Genomic DNA, 27,543 nt, shown 5'->3' on the forward strand with positions numbered 1-27,543 from the left:
TCCATAATACACCTTGGAGTACATTACCTGCATGTCAAAAGCTCTTAACACAGTTGAGTGTGTGCATGCTTACTGAGGTAAACACTGAAATCTTTAGGCAGTATCCATTTATTTTCCTTTAATGAAATCAATCTGATTTTGCTATAATTCTCCCTTCATTTTGCAAGCAGAGTAGTGAGTTCAGCAGCACATAAAGTTTAGAGAGTAATTTCCTTACTGATTAAAAAAGGAATGTTTTCTTTTTTCTCTTGTAGTGAGCAACACACTGAGGTACTGAAACACTAGGGAAGAGGAAGCCCTTTTCTAATATATGGATGTTGCCTGGACATAAAGAAATAGCATTGGACTTCACCAGAAAGGTAATCAATGGCCAAGCTTCAATCTTATAAAAGTTCTGCAATCTCATCAGAAATGCAGGAATAAATATTTAGCTTCCTTTCCCTTCTCCCTTGGCACCAAAACTTTCTGAATGCGAGGCGTTAGCCTTTGCATTAGTTTATTGATCTTTTAATGTGAGATCTAACTTCCTTCAGGGGCACTATAAATACAGTATTGCAAAAGTCCTGTGATATCAATATTCATTTATTTTTATTGATTAGTTGCCAATTCTAGATTCTGTGTACTGAATTCCTGTATGCCAAATACCTGTTTCAATTAATGAAGTTAAAATTGGCTCCAATAACCTACAGAAACAAAAATGTTTTCTATTACAAAACTAATTATTTCCTTTTTTTTCCTCCCCTAGTCTGCAACTGACTTATCCCTAGAGCCTCACTGGAAGACACAGAATAACTAAAGAAAACCTATTTATAAACTTCTGTTGTTTGCTGTCTAGTACAAGAACATCCTTTCTCTAAGCATTGGAATTAGTAGGTGAAATCGACCAACAGAACACATTTCAGAAAGTGGAATTGTAGTGTGGCTCTTAGAATACATTTCAGAAGGTGGAATTGTAGTGTGGCTCTTTTGGCACAAAGCACATGTATTCCTATGCATTTCTGTTATTCAAACACAGATATGATCTTTAAACAAGGCAGGTGAACACATTCACGAGTAGTAATTCTGAAACGGGGTCTGAGTGTCTCAGGTGTGTTTCCTCTTTACTGTTTCCTCATGTGGCACCTTCCTCTTCCCAGCACTTATTTTTCAGTTAACAGTCCATCTTTAGAAACTTGACATAGCAACAAACAAACCACTAGAACTCAGTAAAGGCAAGCCCAAATATTAACTTCTCTGAATGCAGGTAACATTAATTCACCATTATATTCTCCTGGTTGAATGTTCCTTTCAAGAATTTAACAACAACAAATCTAGACACAGGTGCCCTTGAATGTAGATTAATTATCTTTAGCTGCTTTCCTCACTTAGTAGTTGAGTGAAACAAGTCTTGATCCCAATAAACCTTCTTTTCCACTAGTTTTAAAGATTCCTGGCTTTTTAACTATATCATGCCAGCAGTTTAAAAATCAAAGCACCATGACAAGCACGCACATATATATATATACACACACAAGCATGTCTGGAACCTCAGAAGAATGTATTGCTCAAGGCTCACTTAACCCTTTGTGAGAGAACTTCTGAATGTAGATTTTTATAAATCATTTAAGGCACGAAAACTAATCCTCTCTTCACCCTACAGATTGTAATTTTTCAACCCTACTCACAGAAAATAGAAGCAAATTTGAGTATCAAAAAAACAGGTTAAATAATCTGGGTTTTAAGCCCAGTAAAAATATATTCATGTCACTAAATGCTCAGTAAATCCCAGGTCAGACAGAACAGCTTTAATTCTGTATTCTACATAATAGTCTCATTGTTTTAAGAATAGACCTACAGATATGTCTTGTGAGCTATGTACCTCTATCTTCTCCCCTGCCTTTCCCCAGTGGATGAGATACAATGACCAAAATTAAACTCTGAGCATAGATGGAACTAATGGACAAGTAACAATAAAATTTAATCAGCTGGTTTCTGTGAAGTATGAATAAGAGGAAATTTTAAATGGATAGAGCAAACAATTAGAACAAACAACATTAATTTTCAAGTAATTAGCTTAAATATACCTACATAAAATGCTAATTTATGACTGCTTAGAGAAATGCTATTAGCTGAGGAGAAAGCAGAACATACCTCATTTTCACAGTATCATCAAGGTTGGAAGACACCTCATAGATCATCAAATCCAACCCTTTACCACAGAGCTCAAGGCTAGACTATGGCACCAAGTGCCACATCCAATCCTGCCTTGAACAGCTCCAGGGACAGCGACTCCACCACCTCCCCGGGCAGCCCATTCCAATGGCAAATCACTCTCTCTGTGAAGAGCTATCTCCTCACCTCGAGCCTGTATTTCCCCTGGCACAGTCTGAGGCTGTGACCTCTTGTTCTGGTGCTGGCCACCTGAGAGAAGAGAGCAACCTCCTCCTGGCCACAACCACCCCTCATTGCTCATGCTATATTTTATAATTTATATTTATTTAATTTTATCTTTATTTTATATATCTTCTAGTCTGCAGAGATACATTTTATACATGTTTAACATTTGATTGTGTGCTAGTTTGAAGCAGAGTATAATGTTTTGGTGAGAAGAAGCAGATCATAGGCTGTGGAAGGAAAACAATGGCGATGTCTACTTCCCTCAGAGTCTTGCTGAACAAGAAACTAAAACATTAGATAACACTCTCAACATTTTTTCTCTCACTCCTGCTTGGGCTGCTGGCTGAGCAACATATTACTCCCTAATCTCACCCTCCATTTGGCCTAACCCACCTTTGCTTCTTAATTTCTTGGCTGAACCTCTGTTCTTCCTTGGGACTGCGGTAAGGTTATGAGGGGCAGGTGGAAATTGAGGGGTGGTTGAGAGCCCCTCCTGGGGACTCAGGTTTCTGGGAGGGGAGTTGTGTTTCTGTATTACCTTTTACCTTGTATATTTCTGTCTATAACTGTATATACTGTAAATATCTGCTTGTATATTGTGCTATCTGTAAATAAAATAGCTTCATTCATATTCCCAGAGCCGACTGAGTCCAGTCTGGGTGACTTCTAAAGTGTGCGGGGATGGGGAACACCCAAACCATCACAGAATGTCAACGCTTAACAGAAGGAACTGTGCTTGCTTCTTTCTGGGAAGAGCTACACTGCTTTAGGTATTTGTGGAAATAGAAATAATTTGCTCCTGTGTACAGCTTCATCACCTAGCTGAACAAGTTTGTCAATATGAAACACAATTACATTGAGTTTCAAATTTGTTAATAGAACAAATGGTCATAACTCTGACCATTTGTCTGTGTATTTATCTTTTCCCCGGGGAATGAACAAAATTAATAACAAAGGTAAGCTTCCTAAGCTTATTCTCAGTCCCCCAAAGTAGTCTTAATCAATGTTGCTGTGAGCCAAGTCAAGATGGAGCATACTAAATTATTCCTCATGGCTGTAGTATAACTGATGTAATATCTGACATTATAGTGAAGTAGAGGTGTCGTGTTTTCAAATTTAATCATGCAAGCACTTAATACTGCAATTCTTACTAGAACAGATTTCTGCCAGATAACAAAATTACAACCCAGCAAATAAAATAGCTGGAAGTCTCAACCTTTAGTTAAGTTGTAAAAAGGAGAAGCAGTAGCCATCACCTGTTGTCAGCTTTGTTCTGCAGAAAGCTAAAGATCTAATTATGCTAGCATTTCTAACCTGGTGCCTTGATACACAAGTGTTTTCTGAGAGTAATAAAACAGATGACCCCCCAAAAAAAATACCAGTTTTATACATCACTATGAAAATATCATTTTCTGCTGGTGGAGACAAGGGTTACAAATAGCAGTTTCACAAGAAATAACCTTGAGATGCATGTAGATTGAAAACTGTTGCAGAAAATATAGTGCCACACACCTCCTAATCTTAGACAGGGGCGCAAGCAAGGAAGTCTTAAGACAGGCATTAACTGCAATTTGCTGAGGCAACTAAATACCAAAACAGAGCAACTGAAACAGTTATACTTTGTGGGAGCAATACTGATGCTAATGCTTAAATGACACTGAATATCTGAGCATCTCTTGTAACTGTAAGGCTGTAAATAGAAAAAGCCCCTAAGGCTATGTCTGTTGTTCAACATCTCAGCACAATTCAGTCTCTGGATGATTCCTCACTCCAAAATGGTGTAAAATGGACACCTTCCATTTTTTCCTTCCTGCATGAGAAAAAGGAAATTCAAATGTCTCAGAATAAAGGAATTGTGCAGTGTTTTGGGCAAGTCCCCAGTCCAGATAATCATGAGAATGCCTTCATGGAGAAAGACTATTGATTAATCACTAATGTAAGATGTACAGACTTAAGCTTTTATTTTTAAATCTATTATTAGCCTACTAAATGAATATTTCACTACCTCATGCCACAGTTACACTATTTATAAAGTACTGATAAAGATGCTGTTTTGCTTTGTAAATTGCTTTGAGATCAATGCATTCTACAATAGGATTAGTTTATTACTTCTGTTCATCAAAACATACCAGCAGTCATTTGAAATTTTGGCTGTAATTATTTAAATCAGATCAGTTGTCTGTTGGTCTGCAAACCATACCATAGGTATTGATGCATCTCAGAAGCTACTCCATCTTTTCTCTGCTACCACTGCACGTCCTGGTGCTCCTCCCTCCTGTTCCTGAGAAATCCTCTGTTCAATTTTAGCCAGTCAGACAACTGTTTCCCTAAGAGTCTGTGAATGATGGCTTTGTAAGCAGTTAAGTGAAAAGAAATCTGCTGTGCAAAGCTGCTTTGTTTATTGCTTTTGCTGACTGGCTGAAAGTGAGATCACAGTACGCTCAGAGGGCTTGATACAAATGAAATCATTTCACAACAAAATACATCTTCAGACAGATGACATAATAAAATACATTCATACCTTGCAAAATTTAATAGTTGTCATTAAAATGTGATTATATATACATGAATGTAAATACAGTTTCCAGATTTGTGCAACTCAAGCATATTACTACTGTAGTTTTATATGAAAATGCATCAACATATTCTCAGACAGCATCAAAGTTAGCACATGAAAGTAGATAATTCCAGATCTTAGAGTCATCACAAGTTAACTGATACTGGGAGACCTTGCACTGGCATAGTGGCAGCAAATAGTAGGAGCATTCTCATACTGGCATGAAGAGGAAAAAAAAAGAGCTCTTCTATGCGTCTTTTACATATGGCCACTCAGCTTGCCTGATTCCTGCTGGCATTGCATCTGGGATAAAATGACTCTTGGTTCACCAATGTGGTTAGATGGTTATTCTCCAGTTGGTTTCCATGTTACAAAGACTTCTATGCTTTCTTGCAAGAGGCGTGCACAACTAGCTTAGTTTAGGATTGGCACATGTGGATAGCTCCAGTTGGTCCAGGGTTACTGGCATGGCATGGATAGGTGACATTACCATAACACTCCGAGGGTCAGCCCCTGGGCTGGCTAACCCAGCCCCCTTGGGCTGGCTAACTCTGCCCACATGCAGCTGGCACTCCACCCCCTGCAGCTGCATGTTGGGGGTGGTACCCAGCACCTGGTATCTTAGGTCCCAAGATGGACTCAAGGACACTTCCCAGCACAATTTGCTCATGTTTATCATTTCATGTCCTGTTAGCAAAAAATCACTCCACAGATTCCTTTGGCCATAGATGCATTTGGGTAAGAACAAAAGCAATAGTCTTTATTAGAATGTTCAAGAGCACACAGAAGTGGACATATGAACTGAGATGGGTTTGATTCAGTAATTTCAGAGAACAGATTTGTACAATATAAAAGTGTGCCCGTCATTTACTACCTACAAGTTTCTAACTGGTACCTGCTGCACTGAATCATGTCAGTAAATGTGCAGCTGAGACATTACTTAACAAATATACTGGTGATGTAATTTTGCACTTACTATTCAAAATGGCTACTTACAAAGTCTTGGTCTTGAAAGACTAAGCAAAAGAAATAAGTCTAACTGAAAAAAAACTTTGAGTAAGAATTTAAAGTCAAGAAGATGCTAAGTCATGCAGACCCACCCATTACAACACTAAAGTTTGAATGGTGGCCTCAGGCAGATAACTACATGTGGAGTGATGGGAGTAGGCTACTGGAAATAGTCATAAAAAATTGAAGAGTTGCTAACATGCTACAAAACATCAGCTGCTTCAGTGACTTTTAGAACACAAGAAACTAAAATATTGACACAGTATCACAGTATTACCAAGGTTGGAAGAGACCTCACAGATCATCAGACACAAACATGATTCAAATGTCTGCAAGGGATCTGACTCAAAAAAATGAAGGGGATATAAAGCTCATAGTGAGAGTAAATTAAATTGCTAGTGAAGTCCTTTTAGCTGAGATGATTCTTATTAGACTGAATTCCTGCATATAGTCTGATGCATAAAAGTATGGAAAAGTGTAACTGAAACTGCTTTTTGTAGCCTAACATCTTTTCTTCCAGTGAAAGTAAAAGACAATTTGAACAACTGCAGAGGATTTTTCATAAACAATCAACTCATAGTACTGGACAAAATAGCAGTAGTGCAAATCTGAAGCTGTTCCAGTAATGTAGGGAAATGAAAGAGAGATACCAAGAATATGTGAAGAAATAAAAACCTCTTTAGGAAGAGAGGTTCTCCTTGAATAGGAGTTTTAAGACTCGAATGTCAGTGGTAAACAGTTTGAGAAAAGCAAATATTACATATAGCTCCTCTTTTTTTTGCTTCATCTTGTCACAGAAGTAATGGCACTAAAGTTGCTCTGAATTGCAAGACTAAATTCCATTGTAATATTAACTGGATAAGTAAACTTCATCAGACCTTGCTCACATTTTCAACATACTCAAAGAAGAGTTTTCTAATACTTTTTAATTTTATTTTGATGCAATTCCTCAGCTCTAATGAGAGATGTGCTTGCTTCTGAAAGCTGTTGGTAAACAGATAAAGTAGTAACTTAGCCAAGCACTCTCTAAGAACTGCAAACCAGGAGAAGTTTTACAAGAGAAGGTTCTATTTGCTGCTATTTCCCAGTGCATTAGGAGAAATTACTGAATGAAAGAAACCAGATTTGTATATCAGTAGTAAGACACAAGAATATACAGATCTGCAGTGCTGAGAACATTTTGGTCAAAACTATGCTCTTCAAAATAAATTTCATTTGTATTTTCCACAAGTGAAATTCTCCTGTCACTATCTGAGAAGAAAAGAGGAAGGAGTCTTAACTGCCATAAATGCTTAGAAAATTTGACCTGGTCCATAGCATTGCTATGTTGTATGAGATAGAGGAAGAAACAAGAAAATGTTCTTTAAATGTTCAAAGCTGGTTGAGGGCCTGGTACATAAACCCTATGAGGAGAGGCTGAGGTAACTGGGGTTGTTTAGCCTGGAGAAGAGGAGACTCAGGGGTAACCTCATTGCTGTCTACAACTACCTGAAGGGACATTGTAGGCAGGTGGGGGTTGGTCTCTTCTCCTAGGCAGCCACAAATAGAACAAGGGGACACAGTCTCAAGTTGCGCTGGGGGAAGTATAGGTTGGATGTTAGGAGGAAGTTCTTCACAGAGAGAGTGATTGGCATTGGAATGGGCTGTCCAGGAAGGTGGTGGAGGCACCGTGCCTGGAGGTGTTCAAGAAAAGCCTGGATTAGGCACTTAGTGCCATGGTCTAGTTGACTGGATAGGGCTGGGTGCTAGGTTGGCCTGGATCATCTTGGAGGTCTCTTCCAACCTGCTTGATTCTATGAAATAGTTGATAACACCTTACAGTACCAGTGACCAGCTGCCTCAGAATGCCAGAAGAAGGTTATTTTCAGCCAGAACCCTCATTTCCAATTAACAGATGTTTCTCTCATTTTGACAAATATTAGCAAAACATTGCCTTTTCAAAATAGTCATTAAAGAATCTCTCTATTACCTGAACCAGTCATATAGCTGATAGAGCTGTACAGCAGCTTTTCGCATAGCCCAGATCATTACCTAAGCCTGATGGCAACTCTCCCAAATTATTTTGTGTTATAGTTGAGTGGACAACAAATGTGAGGCTTTATGTGCAGGAATTTTCTGCTTTTCTTTGGACAGCAACATGCTGTTGCTTCACTATGTGGCATTTATGCTGCTGTTTTATGGCTGTAAACAGTTGCAAGCTATTACTCACCCTGAAGCTAAGTTTAAATAGGTGACAGCTACATAACAATATGCATTCTCCTACATTCAGAAACCTTAATTGTAATCAACAGCTCTTACTGATCTCTGAGCACAAAATGTTGTGGATCAAACACAACCAATTCCATAAGCAGGTGATATCCTGTTTGCTTAGATAATTAACTGAAATCAACTTCATTACTAAATTCTCTAATATGCAAAGCTTTCAGCAAGAAACAGAGGCTAAGAGGTCACAATTTTTCCTTTCATTTTCGTTTGCCTACATGTTTGTTTTATGACGTAGTATCACAGAATCAACCAGGTTAGAAGAGACCTCCAAGATCATCCAGTCCAACCTATCCCCCATCCCTATCCAGTCAATTAGACCATGACACTAAGTGCCTCATTCACTCTTTTTTTGAGCACCTCCAGGGACAGTGACTCCACCACCTCCCTGGGCAGCCCAGCAGTAAAGCTGTAGGAGTAAGAAACATACTGCCTTTACATGTGGGGGAAGAAAGAGTTTTAAAAGGAGCATCCATGTTAAATTTAATTACTTTTATCTGACTTATTATGGTATTCATGCTTAGTTTTCCTCATACTTACAAACATCATCACCAAGCAGTCCACCACACATATTCCTAGCCTTTGGAGTTGCAAGAAAACTGCACTGCAAGAACTTAGCAATGAAATGAACAGCAGTCTGAAGTCTATACTACATCTGTACAAGAAACTGGATTTTATCACTCCACCACTTTCTCCTGACTTGCCACAGATTCTTGTCTTTATTCAGCAAGAACATCAGTTCTAGAAGGGACTTCAGGCTTTCTGGGCACTAGGCACCATGCAGAGAATTCCAAGTCATTCTTAGTGAGCTTAGGCATCAGCATAGCAGAGGTACTGATCTGCAGTGGCTGGGTGTCAGCTTGATCCATTGATGAGGACATCAGCATTCAAAATATAACCACAGTTTGAAGGTTTTGAGAATGTGGGAATCCAAATAATGACCAACTGAAAGGTGGGGTTTTTCAGAGAGAGACTGTTTTTTACCAGAGTTTCTATGCAAAAGTTTAAAAGGTGTGCTGCTAGTTCTGGAAAATAAATGTTCCCTTTTCCCTTTCAATTAAAAATGCATGCAATTAGCAGTTGAAATAGAGCAATCGATGTTTACTAAAGAGCTGTCCTGCACATTTCTCTTAGAGCAAGAGGAAAAGTGGGGAAGAAAAGCCCAAAGAAGTAAAGAAGCCAATATTTTAGTTAGCTACAACAGGCATAAAAACTCTTCTTCATTTAAAGAAATAAATTGTTATTGCAATTTTGGTGGATATTGCTTCAAAGGAGAATGTTATTTGGAAGGTTTTTTTCCCCACAGATTTGTGGCATTATGAGCAGCTCTACTCCTTCACAGCATATCACAGTACATTAAGTTAAGTTCAGGTTACCTGTAATCTTTATATCACAAATGATCTAGCATGGGCCATAAATTCTTTAAATTTGAGGTTGCCTAAAATAGAGAGCAGAGGAATCAGTCACTTTCATAACCTGATCAAGCCTGGGTAATCACAAAAAGAGAGTTGTGACAGGAGCCAAAGGAAAATATGGTTCATTTAATCCTTTATAAATTGATAAACTCTCGCAGCTTTAAAGGCATAACCCTCTCAAAGCAAAATAATCAAATCCATCTCTTGTCAGCTTGGGGAGATTTATAATTAGAAGCTGAAGATTTTTTAGCAATATTGTCAGTCTGCTTTTCAGATCAATGCCAATGAAATATTTTGTTTACAATCTAACCTCCATTTCCCCTAGAATTTGAAAGTTTTAATACCAAAAGTAGTTACGTCTAACTCTATTGATCCAGTGGTAAATTAAATGGCAAACAAAAGCAATTGCCATGTTTTGTAAAAATACTCTCAACAGGGAGAAAAATTCTCTATTACAGCAGGATCTGTTGCACTGAAATGAAAGTTTCATTTCAAGAATAATCTTGCTAAAAAACAAAGACCTTCACGTGGCTAGATTCATTTGAGGGGAACAGGTACAAAGGTAATAAAAATGGAATTGTATATGGAATCCCCTTTCCTTAGTATAAAGGCAAAAGAGCACCCCAAAAGTGTAAAACTAACCTAAAATTTTCATATAATACTTTTATTCTAGCAATGTATTTCCTTTTTACTTCAAGTAGTTAATTGATAACTTTTCTATTTAGAATTATTTGATTTCTTTGTATTTCCTGTTAAATCCTCTCTATTGATCTCTGAATTATTATATATAAATTATTTATACTGTGTATAAGTTAGATATCAACAGTGAGATTGTTGAGATACAAGGACACAGTGAACATTTGGATAAAGAGCTTCAGAAGAAAAGGAGGAGCCATCTATTCAATAAAATCTCTTAAACAGATAAAAACTAAACCATATCCCTCAGCACCATGACTACACATCTTCAAAATACCTCCAGGGATGCGACTCAATCATTTCCCTGAGCAGCCTGTTCCAGGGCCTGACCACCCTTTCTGAGATAGTATTGTCCTGCTCTGGTAGGGCGGTTGGACTCTATCTCCTTGAGTCCCTTCCAACCCCAACATCCCATGAGAAGAAATATTTCCTAAGATACAACCTGCACCTCTAATGTAAATGACAGCAGATACCCATAAGATTATAAACCGCTACTGAATTAATATAAAGGTCAACTTGAGAAACTTTATCTGGCCAAATACCAGCATACATTTATAAGTGGGGTGCTACAGGTCAGGAAATTAAACTGTCATTAAAGAATACTCCAAATAAAACTGAAACAAAACAAAAAAAAAAGGCAATAGAAATAATGGCTGGAGCAGAGAGAAAAAGAAAACTAGACTGGGATGCACATTATAGGGTTTATGAGTGCTGTCTCTGTATTTATCACTCATATTGAAGACAAGCAAAAGCAAGCATAACATGACTGAAAACAAGCAGACCAACTGTGTACCCTATAAATGCAAAAAGACAAATGTTTATGCAGAGAGCTAGTATATTAGGAGTAGGTATTACTTATCAGTTGTTTTCTTTTGCTTCTCAAGGTGATTTCTTGTTCATACTGATAAACTCTGCTCAGTATGTGGACAAGAACTTGAAAACTTGTAACTCTACCCAGCCCTACGAGAGGATGAAATGAAAATTTGTTCCTGCTGTTTCAACACATCTTTTTGGTGCAAATAATAAAGCCAAGAGAAGAAGGAGGATTACTTTTTTCCACAGAAAATTTAGTTTTTTCTTTATTCTTATTTTGGTCTACATCTCCTTGAAGTTGAAATTTCAGATTTTCTTAAGTAAGCAGGCAGAATATAATTTCTAAACCACCAAAACATGTAATGAAGCAGCCCCTGCAGCTTCATTGCTATTCTTGTCAGTTATACTGCTGCTGTTGGCACAGTCGCTGACAAGAATACCAATGTCACTGAGCAGGCAGGTTGTTCCCAAAATCTATAATTCTGGGAGGTTTATCCCAAAGTGACCACATTCTAATCCACACTCTTTCCTTTGAAGATAGAGTCTTGAAAGGTTTCACAATTTTTATTTTACTTTGTTTTCCCATCCCTGGAGCAGGTGGACATTGAGAAACTGTACTTTGAGAAACACTAGCATCCATACAGATTGGCTAGATAGAATACGTGGTGCTGTCCCACAGAGCCCACATTCTACCATTAATAAGGGTTAATACCCTTAAGAGTTTCAGCAAGGCCTTTTAAAATCTGTTGAGGTCAGGAAGAGTTCTAATAGTCGCATTGATGGAGCAAACTGCCTCTGCATAGGGCTCCCATGGTTTCCCAACTCTGAAATACAAATTCTCTGTCACTGTAACACACATTGTCAAAGTTTGGAGATTTTTATGTAAGACATGCAAATCTTTTATTTTTATCCTCTTTGGTGAATTCTTTGTCTTCAGTGAGAGAAAAGAACTAAGGTGGTGACAGAATGGCACCTGAAAACAGCCAGCAGCCTGTTACTCTCATTCACTCATATCCATACTCAGACTCTGCCCAAGCCTACAGAGGTCACTTCATTTGGCCATACTTGGTTTCTGTATTGCCTCTCTCTGACCATCCATTACTCACAGACAGATCATAGGAACTCTTTACTAATACATATCAACTGAGCAGAGCATCTGGAAAGAGTAACATAAAACATCCACTTGGAAAAGACCTCAAAGGCTTCCAACTGAGCACTGAAGAGTCAACGCTAAACCATGACCCTAAACACCAGAGGTCTGCACACTGCTCAAACACCTCCAGGGATGGTGACTCCAACACTGCCCTGGGCAGACAATTCCAATATTTGATAAACCTCTCTCTGAAGAAGTATTTCCTAGCATCCAGCCTGAACCTCCCCTGGCACAGCTTGAAATCATTTCCTCTAGTCCTGTGACCAGCCACCAAGGAGAAGAGGCTGTGAAAGAGTTTTGTAGGAGAACACTGAGGCAGAAATAATGGCCCACGTAGAGCTATGCTGGGTAAATGTTATGAGTGTTGTTACAGGGAGGTAGTTCCCTTGAAATGTTTTACTAATGAGTCTGTGAGGCTGTTAAGGTTTTACTTGGCTTTCCTCACACACTGCAAATACCTATCTTCTTCAGCTTTCTCTAGGTTCTGATGGTTCTGTGTTCATTACTACCACATATGTTTGCATTAGGCATCACAGAAAAAACTAAGAAGACTTGTAACAAAAAGCCAGATTAGTCACTTCTGCTTTCAATACAACCTCTCTAACTCACCAACAGGAACTCAGTGCTGTACCAGTATAGGTAGTTTTTTTAAAGAAGATACTTGCTACCAAAATAAAATTAAAACTGACATTTTGATTGCAGAGATTTCTAATTAGGAAGAGATTATTAAAAATATAATTTATAAAAAACCCACTTGTGTTATAGTAAAAAAAATAATATTTTGCAGAGAGTTAAGTAGCACATATTCAACAGGAGAGTTCCTATAAATTCATCTGCCCACCAGGGTGTCAGACACTTTGATTTTAAGTGGTTTACCAATTTCTGATGTGCTTAGTAGCAAATTTCACTTATTGTCAAAGTTTTGTAAGTCAAGTGTGATTGATATTCATATAACAGCTCCACTTGGTTTACTTTTCCCTTTATTTAATCAAATAAGAGAGTTAGCGAAATTGCATTTTCTATCTTTGCTGTGCAGACCAACAGAGTGACTATAAAGCTGTCATTGATGTGCTGTGAGCTCATGATTTTAATCTAGCCAGATAAATTGGACAAGTATGTATTTTGTGACAGTCACAGTAGCTATCCTACAGAAGTTGTTTGAAAAGCATAAATTAGCCATATGCCTAGGTGTTTCATTAACAAACATCTTAATATGAACATTGATCTTGCTGAATATGGCAACTCAGCTATAATAACAATGTTCAAGTTGTTCTATTATGCCTAGATGTACGTTTTCATTTTCAGAAGTCATTAGAGCTATTGAGCCTGCAACAAGTGAACCATTTAAGGAGAAACTAAAGTATGTCAAGAGCCAACTCCTAGTCTATAAATGAGCATGGCTTTGCTGACTTCAGAGAGGAGGATCCTGCTGTCCATCTCCACCCAAGAATACATTTATAGTAGATCACAATATGAGGACCTGTGTTCTGCCCTGGGTGGCAGCTACCAGTTGAGAAAAAAAAGTATATGTGCATAAACAGAGTTCCACAAAACTACAGAGAAGCCTGTGATTGGACAATGGTATGTGATTTGGGAACATCAGAGGTGGCTCAGAGCAGCAGTGTGTGCGCAATCTACATTCATCAGGCTTGGCTCTGGTGAGACCAGACAAAAACAAATCTGTTAGCCAAGGGTTAACTTGCTGCTTTTACACCACTGAGTCACCTAAACAAGTCATCCTTAAATAGAAGACATTTTCAAAATTAAAGCTGTAACTTAAAAAAAAAAACCTACACAACTGAAAGTTCATGTTTCAGTCAAAGGAGCAGTAATTGTTAATATCAAATAGTTGCCTGCAATTTTTAGAGACCATTGTACAGCCAATAATTAACATTTGAAGCTAATTAACATTTGAAGCTAATGTTGTGGTAGGCCTGATGGGCCCAAAATAGGCTTACACATGTCTTGCCTCTCCTGGGCGTGTTTTTCTGCTCCACCAGAGAGGCAAGCATGAGAAACGGACACAAAACCTGGAGCCACTGAGTCTGGCCTGCCCAGGGTCCTGTGGTGTAAGGTACACACACTTAGCTTGTGTGCACAAGGCCCATGCTTTTCCCAAATTAGGGAAAAGTGAGCCTGTGGCTTTGCCTAATATGGTAAGGTTTGGCTAACTGCCATCCTGTTTAGCTATTTTGTGTCCAAAGGGCAATTAATCTCAGCCCACATTGATAAAAGTAGATAGGCAGGTGAACAAACTGCTTTTGCTTTGCTGCTCTGCTTTGCTTCCCTGTTCTTGGCTGTGCTCTCTCTGCTGTGCCCAGCCCTGCTGCTATTGCACACTGCCTTATTGCTTGCCTGCTAAACTCCACTGCTGCCAGTTACCAGGAGCAGACCCTGAATGTCTGCACGCTATCAGCCTGTGTGGCCAGCATGACATCGTGCTGAGACTGCACAACATCTACCTCTGCACCTGAAGGTCCTGCCTAGAATCCCTGGACATATACACAGATCACGCAGAAGACGACAGGAGACAAGGTCAGAGATTCTCTGTGTCCTTTCCCCAGAAGCCAGGAAGATTCAAGCCTCAACATCCAACAAGACAGAGTCTCCTGAAAGTACTTGGGCACTGTCTGGACTGTGGCTGGCCCCTGCGAGGGTAATAATAATAATCTGTGAGAAAATGCTTTAATGCCTCTCTGTGATTCTCTACTGCCCTCTGCCATAGAGCAGAAAGAGCTTGAGCCCAGCTACTGGGCAAACAGCATATTGACTGCAAGCAGCATTTGACCACAGGAATAATCTCTTCCAGTTCAATTAATGTTTATATATTTTGCTGGTTATTAATAGAGCTAGATATTATCCATAGAATGTTTCCATGACCATGTAAGAACTAAAAGATTGTTAAAATTAGTGGTCAGGGGTGGTGAGAGTTCTGAATAGCAAAATTAATAAACAATATTAATTTGGGGAAATATCACTCTCATTAATTAATTTCCCCTCCCCAACAGCTATGTAAACTGATATAAAGGAACACACTGTAATTTTAAGGACTAAAAAGTTATGAGGAGCAGGGAGTAAGAAGGTCTTCCACTACTAGCATTTCAAAGGTTGCTTGGAGGTAGATGAACAGTCTCTATCATGGAATTCATCTCCCTTCTTCTTTATGCCCTATATGAACCTTTACAGTCGATCACAGAATTTAGCAGGGACATTTATGCCACTGCAAGATAAATAGAAGCCAAGCCTTAGGTACATTAGCAAGTATTGTAGCCAACACAGGATAATCTATCACTCACATAAGAGAGCAGCCTGTTGTTACTTCCTACTTCTTTAATAAGGACTTGGCAGACAAGAAATTATACTATGTGGTATCTAAACTATAAAATGTTTACTGGAACTATTGATGAAGTGCTTGAGCTTTGGTTTGTGCTATTTCCTGCTTCTGTCCAATGCTCCGCACATTACAGTCTTTTCCCCTGATAACAGATGTTGCCAAGAGGACAATCTGTCACTAGATGAACCAATTGTCTGACACACATTAGCAAGTTTACCTTTTCCTTTACAGCTCAAAGTTGCAAAAGGTGCAACTAGTTGCTTCGACACATTTTCAGATCCTTTTAATTGCATCATTTAGAGAGAATGGTTTTATAAGGATATACATTTCTAAATACATATGATTTCTAAACCTGAAGCAATGGTATACATCCTAGAGTTAACTGGGGCTTTTCTTAGATGAATAGAAATTACCAAAACATTTTTAACTCTCCTCCACATCAAATGAGGACATGTATTTCATGTTACACAGCATATTATCTGGCTAGTTAGCTGGAAGCAAATAGTCAATTTGGTATTAATTTGTTATCAAGCAACATTAGCAACTGCAAATGATGCTGATGATACAAATGCAAAGAAATGTTTGGTATAAAATTAAAATCACTGACAGTACACCAATATTGCATTTTGAGTTATTCCTAATGCAGCTTTATTGCTGTCTCAGAAATGATCTAGCAAAGATTATTGCTCTTTCAACTGCAATAACAGAGAACCACTTGAAATCTCTGATATTTCCATGGTGAAGCAGCTTAGAGATGAAAAGCCCTGCTGCCTTTGACTATATGTAATTTCTTTTATGCTGCACAAGACCTATAGGTGAACTGAAAAGGAAAAAAAATCAAACATCACAACAACTTGTTTGCTTTACATCACCATCATCTAATTAATATATGTTGTTGTGATGGTTTGGGTGTTACCTGTCTCCCCACTCAGACTAGACTCAGCGGCTGGAAATTGAAGAATGAAGCTATATTTACAGCTTTGCACAATATACAAGCAGGCATTTACAACATATACAGCTACATACAGAAATACACAAGCTAAAAAGGTAACACAACAGCCCTCCCAGAAGCCAGAGTCCCCAGGAGAGGTTCTCAACCACCTTTCCCCCTATTTTTATCCCTCTACCTTAATCCCAGACTTTGCCTTACGTTCAAGCTGAGTTTGGAGAATCAGCCAGTGAGGTTAGGAAGCAGGAGGATTAGTTACCAAAATATCCCAGCTAAGCTCAAACTAGCACAGTTGTTTCTGTAGTTCTTACTGTGTCATTAAGTGCATGCATTTTATAAACACAAAGAAAGTTTTAAAACTCTGCTCTTCCCTGTTCTGTTCCAATTATTTTTATCTCCTCCATTTGTCTCATGTTTTATATCTGAAAGACCAGTGTGAGCAATTAAGAAGCTCATTCTATGGAGACTGCAGTATTTTGGCAGTGTGGTGGTTTGGGTGTTCCCCGCCCCCCCACACACTTTGGAAATCACCCAGACTAGACTCAGCCAGCTCTGGAAGTTTAAATGAAGCTTATATTTATAGCTTAGCAGAATATACAAGCAGATATTTACACTAGATACAGAAATATACATGGTAAAAGGTAATACAAATACAACAGCTTCTCAGAAACCTGAGTCCCCAGCAGGGGCTCCCAACCACCCTTCTACCTTCTCCTACCCATCAACCTTACCCAAGACATTGCCTTGTACTCCAAGGAAGAACAGAGGGTCAGCCAGGGGGGTTAGGAAGCAGGTGGATTAATCAGAGACACGGAGGGTGAGGTTAGAGAGAAATGCAGCCCAGAGCTCAGGCAGTGCCCAAAGTGCAAATACCTCATCTATGTTTGTACTCCAGTTCTTATACATCTCAGCAAGCCTATAAGTGAAGCAGTCATCACCGTTGTTTCTCTTTCTCAGCCTGTAGTCTAATCCTTCTCAACAAAGAATTCTAGCTAGCTTCGAAGTAGCACAGGCAGACTTCTGACTTTACTGACCCTTGAAGAACTGCATGCATGCTCATCCTAAGAAAGTATGAACCCTCTTCTCTTCAAGAGTTACATCCTGGTTATCACAAACCTGACTGCAATCTATCTTGGTCAACTAAACTGCTAATTTAGATATATTTATATACCTACAATAAGGCATCCTTCTCAGTGGCTCAGTCCACTGCTGTATAGGGTAAATAGACAGGAGATAGCATGCTCACCAACAGCTGAGGCAAACACATGTGATAAAACACTACATAGATATGAAAGGTTTCAGTGTGTAGAGCAATTTGTGCTGGTGCAGTCAACAGTGCAGACTTACCTGGTTTTGCATGTCAGTGGTAGCTGAGGCGGGACGTGTTAGCTGAGCTGCTACATGAATAGCAGAGACTGAGTTCGCTGCAAGATGCTGTAGCCAAAAAGTAGTCTTCGAGAGTCCTAAAATGTAGTCATAGATGTCACAGGGACTTAGAAATCAGAATGTTGTTCACAGTTGGTTTCAGGTCTTCATTTCTCTCTAGATGGCTTCTCAGTCGTCAATGTTTGAAGAATGTTTTCAGCAGAAGCAGAGAACTCATAGAACCTTCTGAGTTAGAAGAGACACCCAAAGGTCATCTTCTAGTCCAGCCACCGTGCAGCGAGCGGAGACAGCCACCATTAGAAGGGCTGCCCAGGGACTTGTCAAGCCTGACTTGGAATATACCCAAGGAGGAGACCTCAGCTACTTCCCTCAGCAGCCTGTTGCAGTGTTCCACCACCCTCACAGTAAAGGGCTTGTTCTCAGCACTTAGCCGAGGTCTCTCCTTCCAAACAGCTGCAGCTCATCCTGTCGCTGCAGGCCTCTGGAAAAGCCTCTCCGCACCCTCTCCGTAGGCCTCAGCAGGCCGCTAGGAGGCCTCCCCAGCGTCTTCCCCCTCCAGTGCTGAGCAACCCCAGCGCCCTCAGCCTGCCCTCATAGTGGAGGTGCTTCAGCCTCCTGATCACTTTTGTGGCCTTCCTCTCCACCCACTCCACCACATCCACGTCCTTCCTGTGCTGAGGGCTCCAGAGCTGGATGCAGCGCTCCAGGTGAGGTCTCACCAGGGCAAAGCGGCAGAGCTACCTCTCAGTCTACTCTCCACACCTCTCTGGGGGCAGCCCAGGACGTTACTGACCCTCCAGCCTGCAAGCACACAGCCTGATCACATCCAGCTTCTCATCCACCTCAACTCCCAAGCCTTTCTCTGCAGGGCTTGCTTTCTACTGCCTCACCCCCCAGCATGCACTGATGCCAGCCCAGGTGCAGACACTGCACTTGATGAACCTCATGAGTTTCACCTGGGTGCACCAGGTGAGCTCTCCACTTCTGCCTTTGAAAGACTCACGAGGTCAGCTCTCTGAAACCCTTGGTTTCCCTTCCCATCCCCCTGAGCAGTTCTGATATTCTGCAGCTCAGAGCACACCACCAGCACAGAAAACAGCTGCCCTCTTTGAGAAGAATTTCTCCCAGAACACAGGCTGCTTAGGCTGGGTGAAGTTCTCCACAACCTCTGATGAGGCCTTTGCTTTGGTATTCGTAGAATCAAGCTGGTTGGAAGCAGACTTCCAAAACCATCCAGGCCAACCTAGCACCCAGCCCTGTCCAATCAACCAGACCATGGCACTAAGTGCCTCATGCAGGCTTTTCTTCAACACCTCCAGGGACGGTGACTCCACCACCTCCCTGGGCAGCCCATTCCAATGCCAATCACTCTCTCTGGCAGGAACTTCCTCCTAACATCCAGCCTATACTTCCACTGGTACAACTTGAGACTGTGTCCCCTTGTTCTATTGCTGGTTGCCTGGCAGAAGAGACCAACCCCCACCTGCCTACAATGTCCCTTCAGGTAGTTGTAGACAGCAAGGAGGTCCCCCCTGAGCCTCCTCTTCTCTAGGCTGAACAACCCCAGCTCCCTCAGCCTCTCCTTATAGTGCTTGTGTTCCAGACCCCTCACCAGCTTCATTGCCATTCTCTGGACACATTCCTGCACCTCAACATAACCTATTTTTCTCATGGCTTCAAGACTTTACCCTTCACAGAACAGTCAGTGAGACACTGAAGGATATCAGTATGCACACATGGTAAACATTTGCAGCTTATGAAATGGTTAATTAAACTGTCTAGCAGGTTTCCTCCACACTGTGGCATTTTTCACCAGATTTATAAGAACAAACCAGTGGACAGACTAACAACACAGTTGGAAAGGCAGAATTTCAAATGTGAACTTCCATGAATAATATTTGTTTCACAGGCATAAATCTTCAAACCAACGGAGTAAAGTTTAGAGTCATGGATTTGTATTTCATTACTAGTGGGGTTTTTTTTTAAACCCTAGTTTCCTCAGGCTGCATTTTATACAAGGTTTAGTCAACAATGAACTGGCTGTTGTTGCTTTGAAAAAAATTTAGTTCATTTATCCCTCTGTTCATTTAATGACTGAAATCAATTATTTCCCTTACAATGGTGGGTATATGGCAACTCTAAGGGACAAAGCAATGTTCTTCCCTTTTGGTTTCTCCTGGAGAAAGTCAAAATAGGGGAAAAAAATGAGGAAAAACCAACATGTAGGTCTGATCCATCTTGGTTTCTGAGCACTGTGAAAAATACTTTTAAAATTTATTTTCCCATTTTTTTCCCTTCACTTTAGGCCTTGAACTGAATCCTAACCTTTCCAGCTAGCAGGTGGGCTATAAATACTCCTGTAGAGTGGAGGAGGCAGTGCAATGGGTCTGTAACAGCAGTTGTCTCCATCTGTTGCCATTCCCTCATTTTTCATTGTAATATTCCTTCGGTATGGAGTTGTATTTCTTTCCCTTTTTGGCTCCACTCCTCATTTTTTCTGGATAGGAAAACAGACAAAGCACATAATGAAGGGAAATAGCTGCTTTTGCTTCCTTTCTGAGCCCTCAGAGCAGCTTCTAGAAACTTATCAGATATTTTAAATATGTCTTAGGGAAACTTGCAAATGCAATGGAAAAAAAAATTATGCAGTGCAATAATGTTAAATGTTATTAAGAAAACCAAATCAAAAGGATGATGAGGATTACCAAACTCATACAAAGATTTTTATTGGTTTCTGTAGTTCACTTTCTACATGTGTAACAAGATCTCCAGCAGAAAGGATTTAAAGGATTTCTTATGGCTTATCAGAGATGTCTTGCAAGGTCTCAATATTTATCTAGGTTTCACAGACAGACCTGATGTATCTGACCTGATGTATCAATGAGTTATTTACCTGGAAATTTGCTGTAAGGAAAAGTGAATACATTTGTTTTCAGAAGCAAAGTCACAACCAGCAACATTTTCTAAAAGAAGGATTGTGATCTTAAATTCTCATCTGTGGGAAGCTGCCACTCCATAGTGTATTGCCATTTACCTATGACACTTTCTCAGACATGTACTTGTAACTGGTAAATGCTGACCACTGTGAACTTAGGTTCTAAACTCCACCAAGTGGCAAGTGATATTTTTTCAACAATTTTGCTGTTAGAAAGATGAAGGTAGCTTCTATCCTTAAAAGGAAACCTTCCTGCACTGTTGAGTTGGCCTCTCTTCTAGGCCATGTGGGAGAGGAAGAGACTCTGAGCTTACACCACTGTGATGCACAATGATCAATCTATTTATTGAAGCTAAGTGTGATACCTATAGAGTGGAGTTTGGTACAGGGGCGTGTACTTTGATAGGCTTACGAAGCAGAAATGGGCAGTCCACGTGCACAGGGGCAGACCTGACCAACTATCCCCCTTGATCCCCCTTTGCAGCAATTTAGCCACAACATTGCTTGCTCCCAGGGCTGATCAGCCTGCTTCAGCTACAGATAGCAGCTTCTCTACCAGCCTCCTGTGCTAGTTTGAAGCAGGGTAGAATGTTTTGGTGAAAAGAACTAGATCATAGGCTGTGAAAGGAAAACAATGGTGATGTCTACTCCCCTCAGAGTCTTGATGCACAAGAAAGGAAAACATTAGATAACACTCTCACCATTTTTGTCGCACTCTGCTTTGGGCTTCTGACTGAGGTGCAGCTCCCTGACCTCACCTTCCACTCACCTTTGCTTCTTAACCTCTTGGCTGAACCTCTATTCTTCTTTAGGACTGGAGGGGCAGGGGGAAGGTGCAGGGGTGGTTGAGAGCCCCTCCTGAGGACTCAGGTTTCTGGGAGGGGAGTTGTGTTTCTGTATTATTTTTTTCTGTGTACATTTCTGTCTATAACTGTATATACTGTAAATATCTGCTTGTATATTGTGCCAGCTGTAAATAAATAGCTTCATTTATATTCCCAGAGCTGGCTGAGACTAGTCTGGCTGATTTCTAAAGTGTGGGGGGCGGATAACACCCAAACCATCACACCTCCCAAGGCCACTTTTCTGCAGCTGTGCCTCCTTATCAGAATGACCTGTCTGTTCAATCACTCTGCCTGTTCTTTTCACTTCAGTTCTGCTCAAACCCCAACACTGCACCAATAGAGTAGGGATTGCAATGTAAAATAACTCTACAGCCCTTCAAAGTTCAGTCTTTGAGTTTTGCTTGCAATGAAAATGCAACTTTGCTGGTATTCTTAGTAAATCTGTCCATGCAGATATATATAAACACTATTAATGCTTTCATCATCTCTCAAAACTCTCAGCTTTCATAACCTGCCGATGGACAGCACTGGGGAAAAATGCAGATTAATTAGAGTTATGCTTGTAAATGTAAGCTTTGAAATAAGAGATTGTTAGCAGGCAGCCTTAGCTTCAAAAGTAATGTACACTCTGGCAGCTGAGTGGAAATACAAGGAGGAAATAATATCAAACACTATGATCTCTATACACTTTAACAGCCCAAGTGCAAACAGAAAATTATTCTCTGATATTACATTGCAGAATATATTGTATTCAGCTTTACATTTTACTTGAGTAAGTAAACAGTCAGAGGGGACAATATTACCTAAAATGAATGTATAAGAAGGCTCATGTGGTGTTTCAAACTAGTAGTGTTTGAAGTGATCAGTTCTTAAGACACATGCCTGTCCTTACTATATTACTAAAAACTGAGGGTTCTGCACTTTGGCCACAACAACCCCAAGCAGTGCTACAGGCTGGGGACTGAGTGGCTGGAGAGCAGCCAAGAAGAAAGGGACCTGGGGGTACTGATAGATAGTAGGCTGAAGATGAGCCAGCAGTGTGCCCAGGTGGCCAAGAGAGTCAATGGCATCCTGGTCCGCATTGGGAACAGTGTGGCCAGTAGGACAAGGGAGGTTATTCTGCCCCTGTACTCAACACTGGTCAGGCCACACCTTGAGTGCTGTGTCCAGTTCTGGGCCCCTCAATTCAAGAGAGATGTTGAGGTGCTGGAACGTGTCCTGAGAAGGGCAACAAAGCTGGTGAGGGGCCTGGAACACAAACCCTATGAGGAGAGGCTGAGGGAGCTGAGGGTCTTTAGCCTGGAGAAGAGGAGGCTCAGGGGTGACCTCCTTACTGTCTACAGATACCTGAAGCGAGGTTGTAGCCAGGTGGGGGTTGGTCTCTACTCCCAGGCAAGCAGCAATAGAAGAAGGGGACACAGTCTCCAGTTGTGCTGGGGGGAGGTATCGGCTGGATGTTAGGAGGAATTTCTTCCCAGAGAGAGTGATTGGCATTGGAATGGACTGCCCGCGGAAGTGGTGGAGGCACCGTCCCTGGAGGTGTTCAAGAAAAGCCTGGATGAGGCACTTAGTGCCGTGGTCTAGTTGACTGGCTAGGGCTGGGTGCTAGGTTGGAGTGGACCATCTTGGAGGTCTCTTCCAACCTGGTTGATTCTATGATTCTATGAGAAGAGTTACAGCCAGTAACTTTTTAAAGTATTGAAACTATTATACATTAGAGGTACCTCTGTACTGATAATTGAGAGTGACATAAATACTGGAAGATGAATAGTCAGGGTGCTAAAGATACCTTCTGTTAAACTGTTAAACTTAGTAATATTGCTTCACGCCATCTTAAAAGTGAACATTGAGAACTACAAGTTTCATTTTAAATAATGTTTGAATCCAGTACAGGCTACAGCTTCAGAAGAATCAAAATGAAATTTCAAACATTTTTGGCAAATATCACCTGGAGTCTGACTGGAATTTTTTAATCTATGGATAATATTCATAATTATATGTATTAACTAATGATGTCTCTTTATCTTCACTACAAAATGTTCCCAAATTACATGTTTCATGCAGTTGAATCAAACTATGTGTGGGATGAGGACAATTTAAAGCAAAGCCACAAATCCAATAGCAGAAAATTTTTAATTGTGCCCTGCCCTGACTTTTTATCTCCAGTTGTGTTAAATGGATGAGAAATACATTTAACCAATCATACCATCCTGAGCATGAAGAATACCTTTATGAATATAATTCATAGAGATTGCCTACCCAAGAACTCAAAGACCAATGAAAGTGAACTTTAAAAGCAACTTTGAAAGACTCATGAAATCAAATCTTTAGATACCCTGTTTAGGAAACATTTAAACCAATGTGTAAGTGTTGCAGAAGTTAAGGATGCTCTTAAACATTTCATTTTCACAGTCAGCTTTCCCTCATTCATCCTCTCAAATCATCTAGTTTTGCCCACAAACATTTACTTCTAGTGCTACAATCTACTCTTCATGAGATTTTTCTGCTACTTTCTCCACATTTGGCTTCCTCAGGTATGCATTTTCAAAATCAGAAGGGCAAAGTTTTCTACTGACTCAGTGTTGTGAAATGGGTCTCTGCCAGAAGCAAGACATTTAAACAGCATCAGCTGCAGCACACCCAGTATCCATGGCAGAGAAGTTGTTGGAGCTCAGGGTTATTAATTCAACAACCATCTTTACCTTCTATTATCATAGGATACATTAAAATTGCCAGCCATGTGTGGGTGCTTTTGTAGGAGCTGTTGCTTTGCAGTCGATATATAAACGACTTGAACACAGCAATTAAGATCATCGGTCAGCCCAAGGATGTTGTGTCCTTGTCATGCAGCTGTGCTGTGCAAAAACAAGGTTAGCCCGAGGATGCTGTGTCCTTGTCATGCAGCTGTGCTGTGCAAAAACAAGGTTAGCCCGAGGATGCTGTGTCCTTGTCATACAGCTGTGCAAAAAAACAATGTAGTAAATCAGTCACGGACATACCTTAGAACGAAGGACTTGGACATCTGAGGATGTAGAGTCTGATATATGAGAACATATACTGCTCATTAAAATACCTTTTATATCTACTAATGATTATGCTTTAAACCACAAAAATGTGTAGCAGGGACCCATTAGAAATCGACATGTAATCCTGTAACAGTATAAAAAGCCTTCTGATTTGTGTATTAAACGGCTTACATTTACACTCCATATTGGAGTCCGTAAGTCCATTTTCCTCAACGTCAGCAGCAGTATGCAGTATGCGACAGCCATGAATTGCATCTTTCTGCTAGTCTAAAGAAGTTTGAAGACAGCAAAGACTAAAGTGAATAATAACAATGACCTTACACCCCTCTCTTTTCTCCACAATACAGAGACTACATATTTGTCATATCTAGACCTGTAAGCAAAGAGCTCTCTTCCTAGCTAGCAAAAGTCTAGCTTCTTTGCTTCCCGTTGTGAGAGTCACAAGGTGAATCCAGGTGCTTTTGCTGAAAGAGGACAAAGTAGACTTTTCAATGACCCACAGCATGAAATGACATTCTCACATTTTGCAGATGTTTCTCTTAGGTGATAACAGTGAGGGATCATAGCAGGGGCAGTCAAAGGGGCAGAGAGAAAAGGCAATTTGTAACCTGTGCTAGCAAGCAATCTTCTTGCTGTTCGGAAGATACACTGCTGATAGCTTCAGTGGTTCCTTTCTTCTTTGTGATTGCTTAAATTGGTTCCATTTGAAATCTACAAAGAACAGCAGTAAGTGGTCTCTTTTTTTCATGGGAGAGGAGTATGCCTGCTATTCCTTATGCAAAGCTCTGTAGCTTTCCATTACAGTGTTCCAGAGAAAAACGTGGTGGAATGCTGCTATTCTGCTTTCTTCTCACCATATTTGTTTCAGAACCTCAGAAGGTCCTAAGCATATAGCTGTTCTCAGGCATAGAATTCACAAGAGATAATCCATCTCTTCAGGAGATTTATACATCTAATGCTGCAAGATTTTTCATGTTTTCAGTGGGTGATTTGAGTCCATTTTTGCTCTACTGAGACATTGCCAACTAAGAATTGCAATCCAACTCCTAGGCCATTGCTGCAACAAGTGCAGTATGTGAATAAGAACAGTCAAGATGTGGTAAGAGTTCATTAGATGCTTGAGGCTAGTATTGGGAAGATCCAGGACCACCATCAGTAAAACCACCTGAAATACATACTGTGTTAATGTCTAAGTTCTAATTTATATTTCCAGAGACTCAAATAAATTTGATAGAACCAATAACAATTTTACAAAGTGCCCTTCCCTCTTTCCCCTTCTTTCCCAAAGGAAAGGGATCAGATGTTGAGAGACAGAAGTAAGCACACCCAAATAAATGACTCTCACTCGATTTGGAAGTTAAAAAGAAAAGTTTAACAATAACTTAAAAAGGCATCTGAGGTAGGGAAGTTACAAAAGGTGTAGGGAAGGGAAAGCAAAGACAAAAGGTATAAATACAACCCGATTTTGATGGTGATGGCTTTGTCCACCTTGTGGGTGATGGGCACGTGATAAAACAAAGAGAAAACAGGAACAGGATGGTGACGCTGGCGTACAGGGAGCAGAGAGAGAGAAACATGAAGTCCCCCTGCTTTTATGGATCTTTAGACAGGAAGGGGGAGTGGGCTAACCGTCACCTGGTGATGTTCAGACCCACCCCTGGGGAGAGGTCAAGACCACCTAGGGTCAGGTTCAAGGTTATTCCCCCTGGAGGACTAACACTATACAGTTGAACAAATCAAAATGTCAATGTAGTGATACATAAGGTTGTATTCAAAATAAATACAAATTGTCACAATTAGAAGTATATTCAGCATTAAACTGGTTGAAGCTGAGAAGTTGGGGTTGCATCAAGATGTGGTACAGCTTCCTGAACTAGCAGAAGTTCAGTTCAGCATCTCCTGGCACTAGTAACAATGCAGAAACAGACCCTTAATATGTACTATATTGACATGGCTTTAATTGCAAATCATTAGGAGCAAAAGTGCTTTCTAATGCTGTGGATGTGCTCTGCAGATCACTGGGAACGCAAGGAACAGTAAGCAAAACTGTTATTCACCATCTGCAGACAGTGTTGGCAAGTGACTGACGAGATGTGTTGCTGACACTTTATCAGTGTAATTATTGGAGGTCAGAGCAGTAACAGAGTAAACTGATAACTGCTCACATACAAGATTGCATGGAGAATTGCTTGCGATACACTATCTGTCAAGGTAGACATTGAAAGTGCTTGAATGTTAGTGAATGTTCTCATGAATACATTTTTGCCATGCAAGGGCCTGATTCAAACCCAGTTAAAGTCAGTGACTCATGAAGTTCAGTAGGTTGGTATCACAATTTGGAAAGCATGGGGTGACAAAGTTTCTCTTTCTTTCTCTCTTTGGAGAGCTGCAGAATACACTATAAATGCTTTATCTCTGCTACACACAATAGTGGCAGTGTGTTTGCTCTTCAGTTTCCATGTTTGTTTACTCCTACACATTTCCCCATGCATGACATCAGTTAATGTGCTTATTAATCCACAAATGAAGCACTGTCTTCTCTGTAGGGACTGCCAGTTGCAGAAAATCGCTCTTCTCAGTTTAATTCTTTTCCATTTCCTTAAGTACCACACTTAACCTGCTTTGTTGGACCTAGATGAGTGCATCATATCTTAAAAGTAAAGCAATGGATTGAACATGTCTATTTTCTATCTTTTCCTGTACAATTACACATTCTTAAGAGTCCTTGAGCATTTTTATTGCTCCAAGGCTAAGAAAATGCAGTGTGGGTTTTGTTTCATTTTTCTCA

At 40.2% G+C, this 27,543-nt stretch overlaps 1 long non-coding RNA gene across 1 annotated transcript in view; it reads right to left on the reverse strand.

Annotated features, from left to right (window-relative positions):
- LOC135178985 (uncharacterized) overlaps positions 1 to 18,179 on the reverse strand; it is a 44,592-nt gene extending 26,413 nt beyond the window's left edge. The window contains exon 1 of the long non-coding RNA XR_010303814.1: positions 17,911 to 18,179. This is a non-coding gene — a long non-coding RNA (uncharacterized LOC135178985). The remainder of the gene's footprint in view (positions 1 to 17,910) is intronic.
- Positions 18,180 to 27,543: the final 9,364 nt, after the last annotated feature.

Source organism: Pogoniulus pusillus, chromosome 10, assembly GCF_015220805.1.
Source record: "Pogoniulus pusillus isolate bPogPus1 chromosome 10, bPogPus1.pri, whole genome shotgun sequence".
NCBI classification, from domain to species: domain Eukaryota; kingdom Metazoa; phylum Chordata; class Aves; order Piciformes; family Lybiidae; genus Pogoniulus; species Pogoniulus pusillus.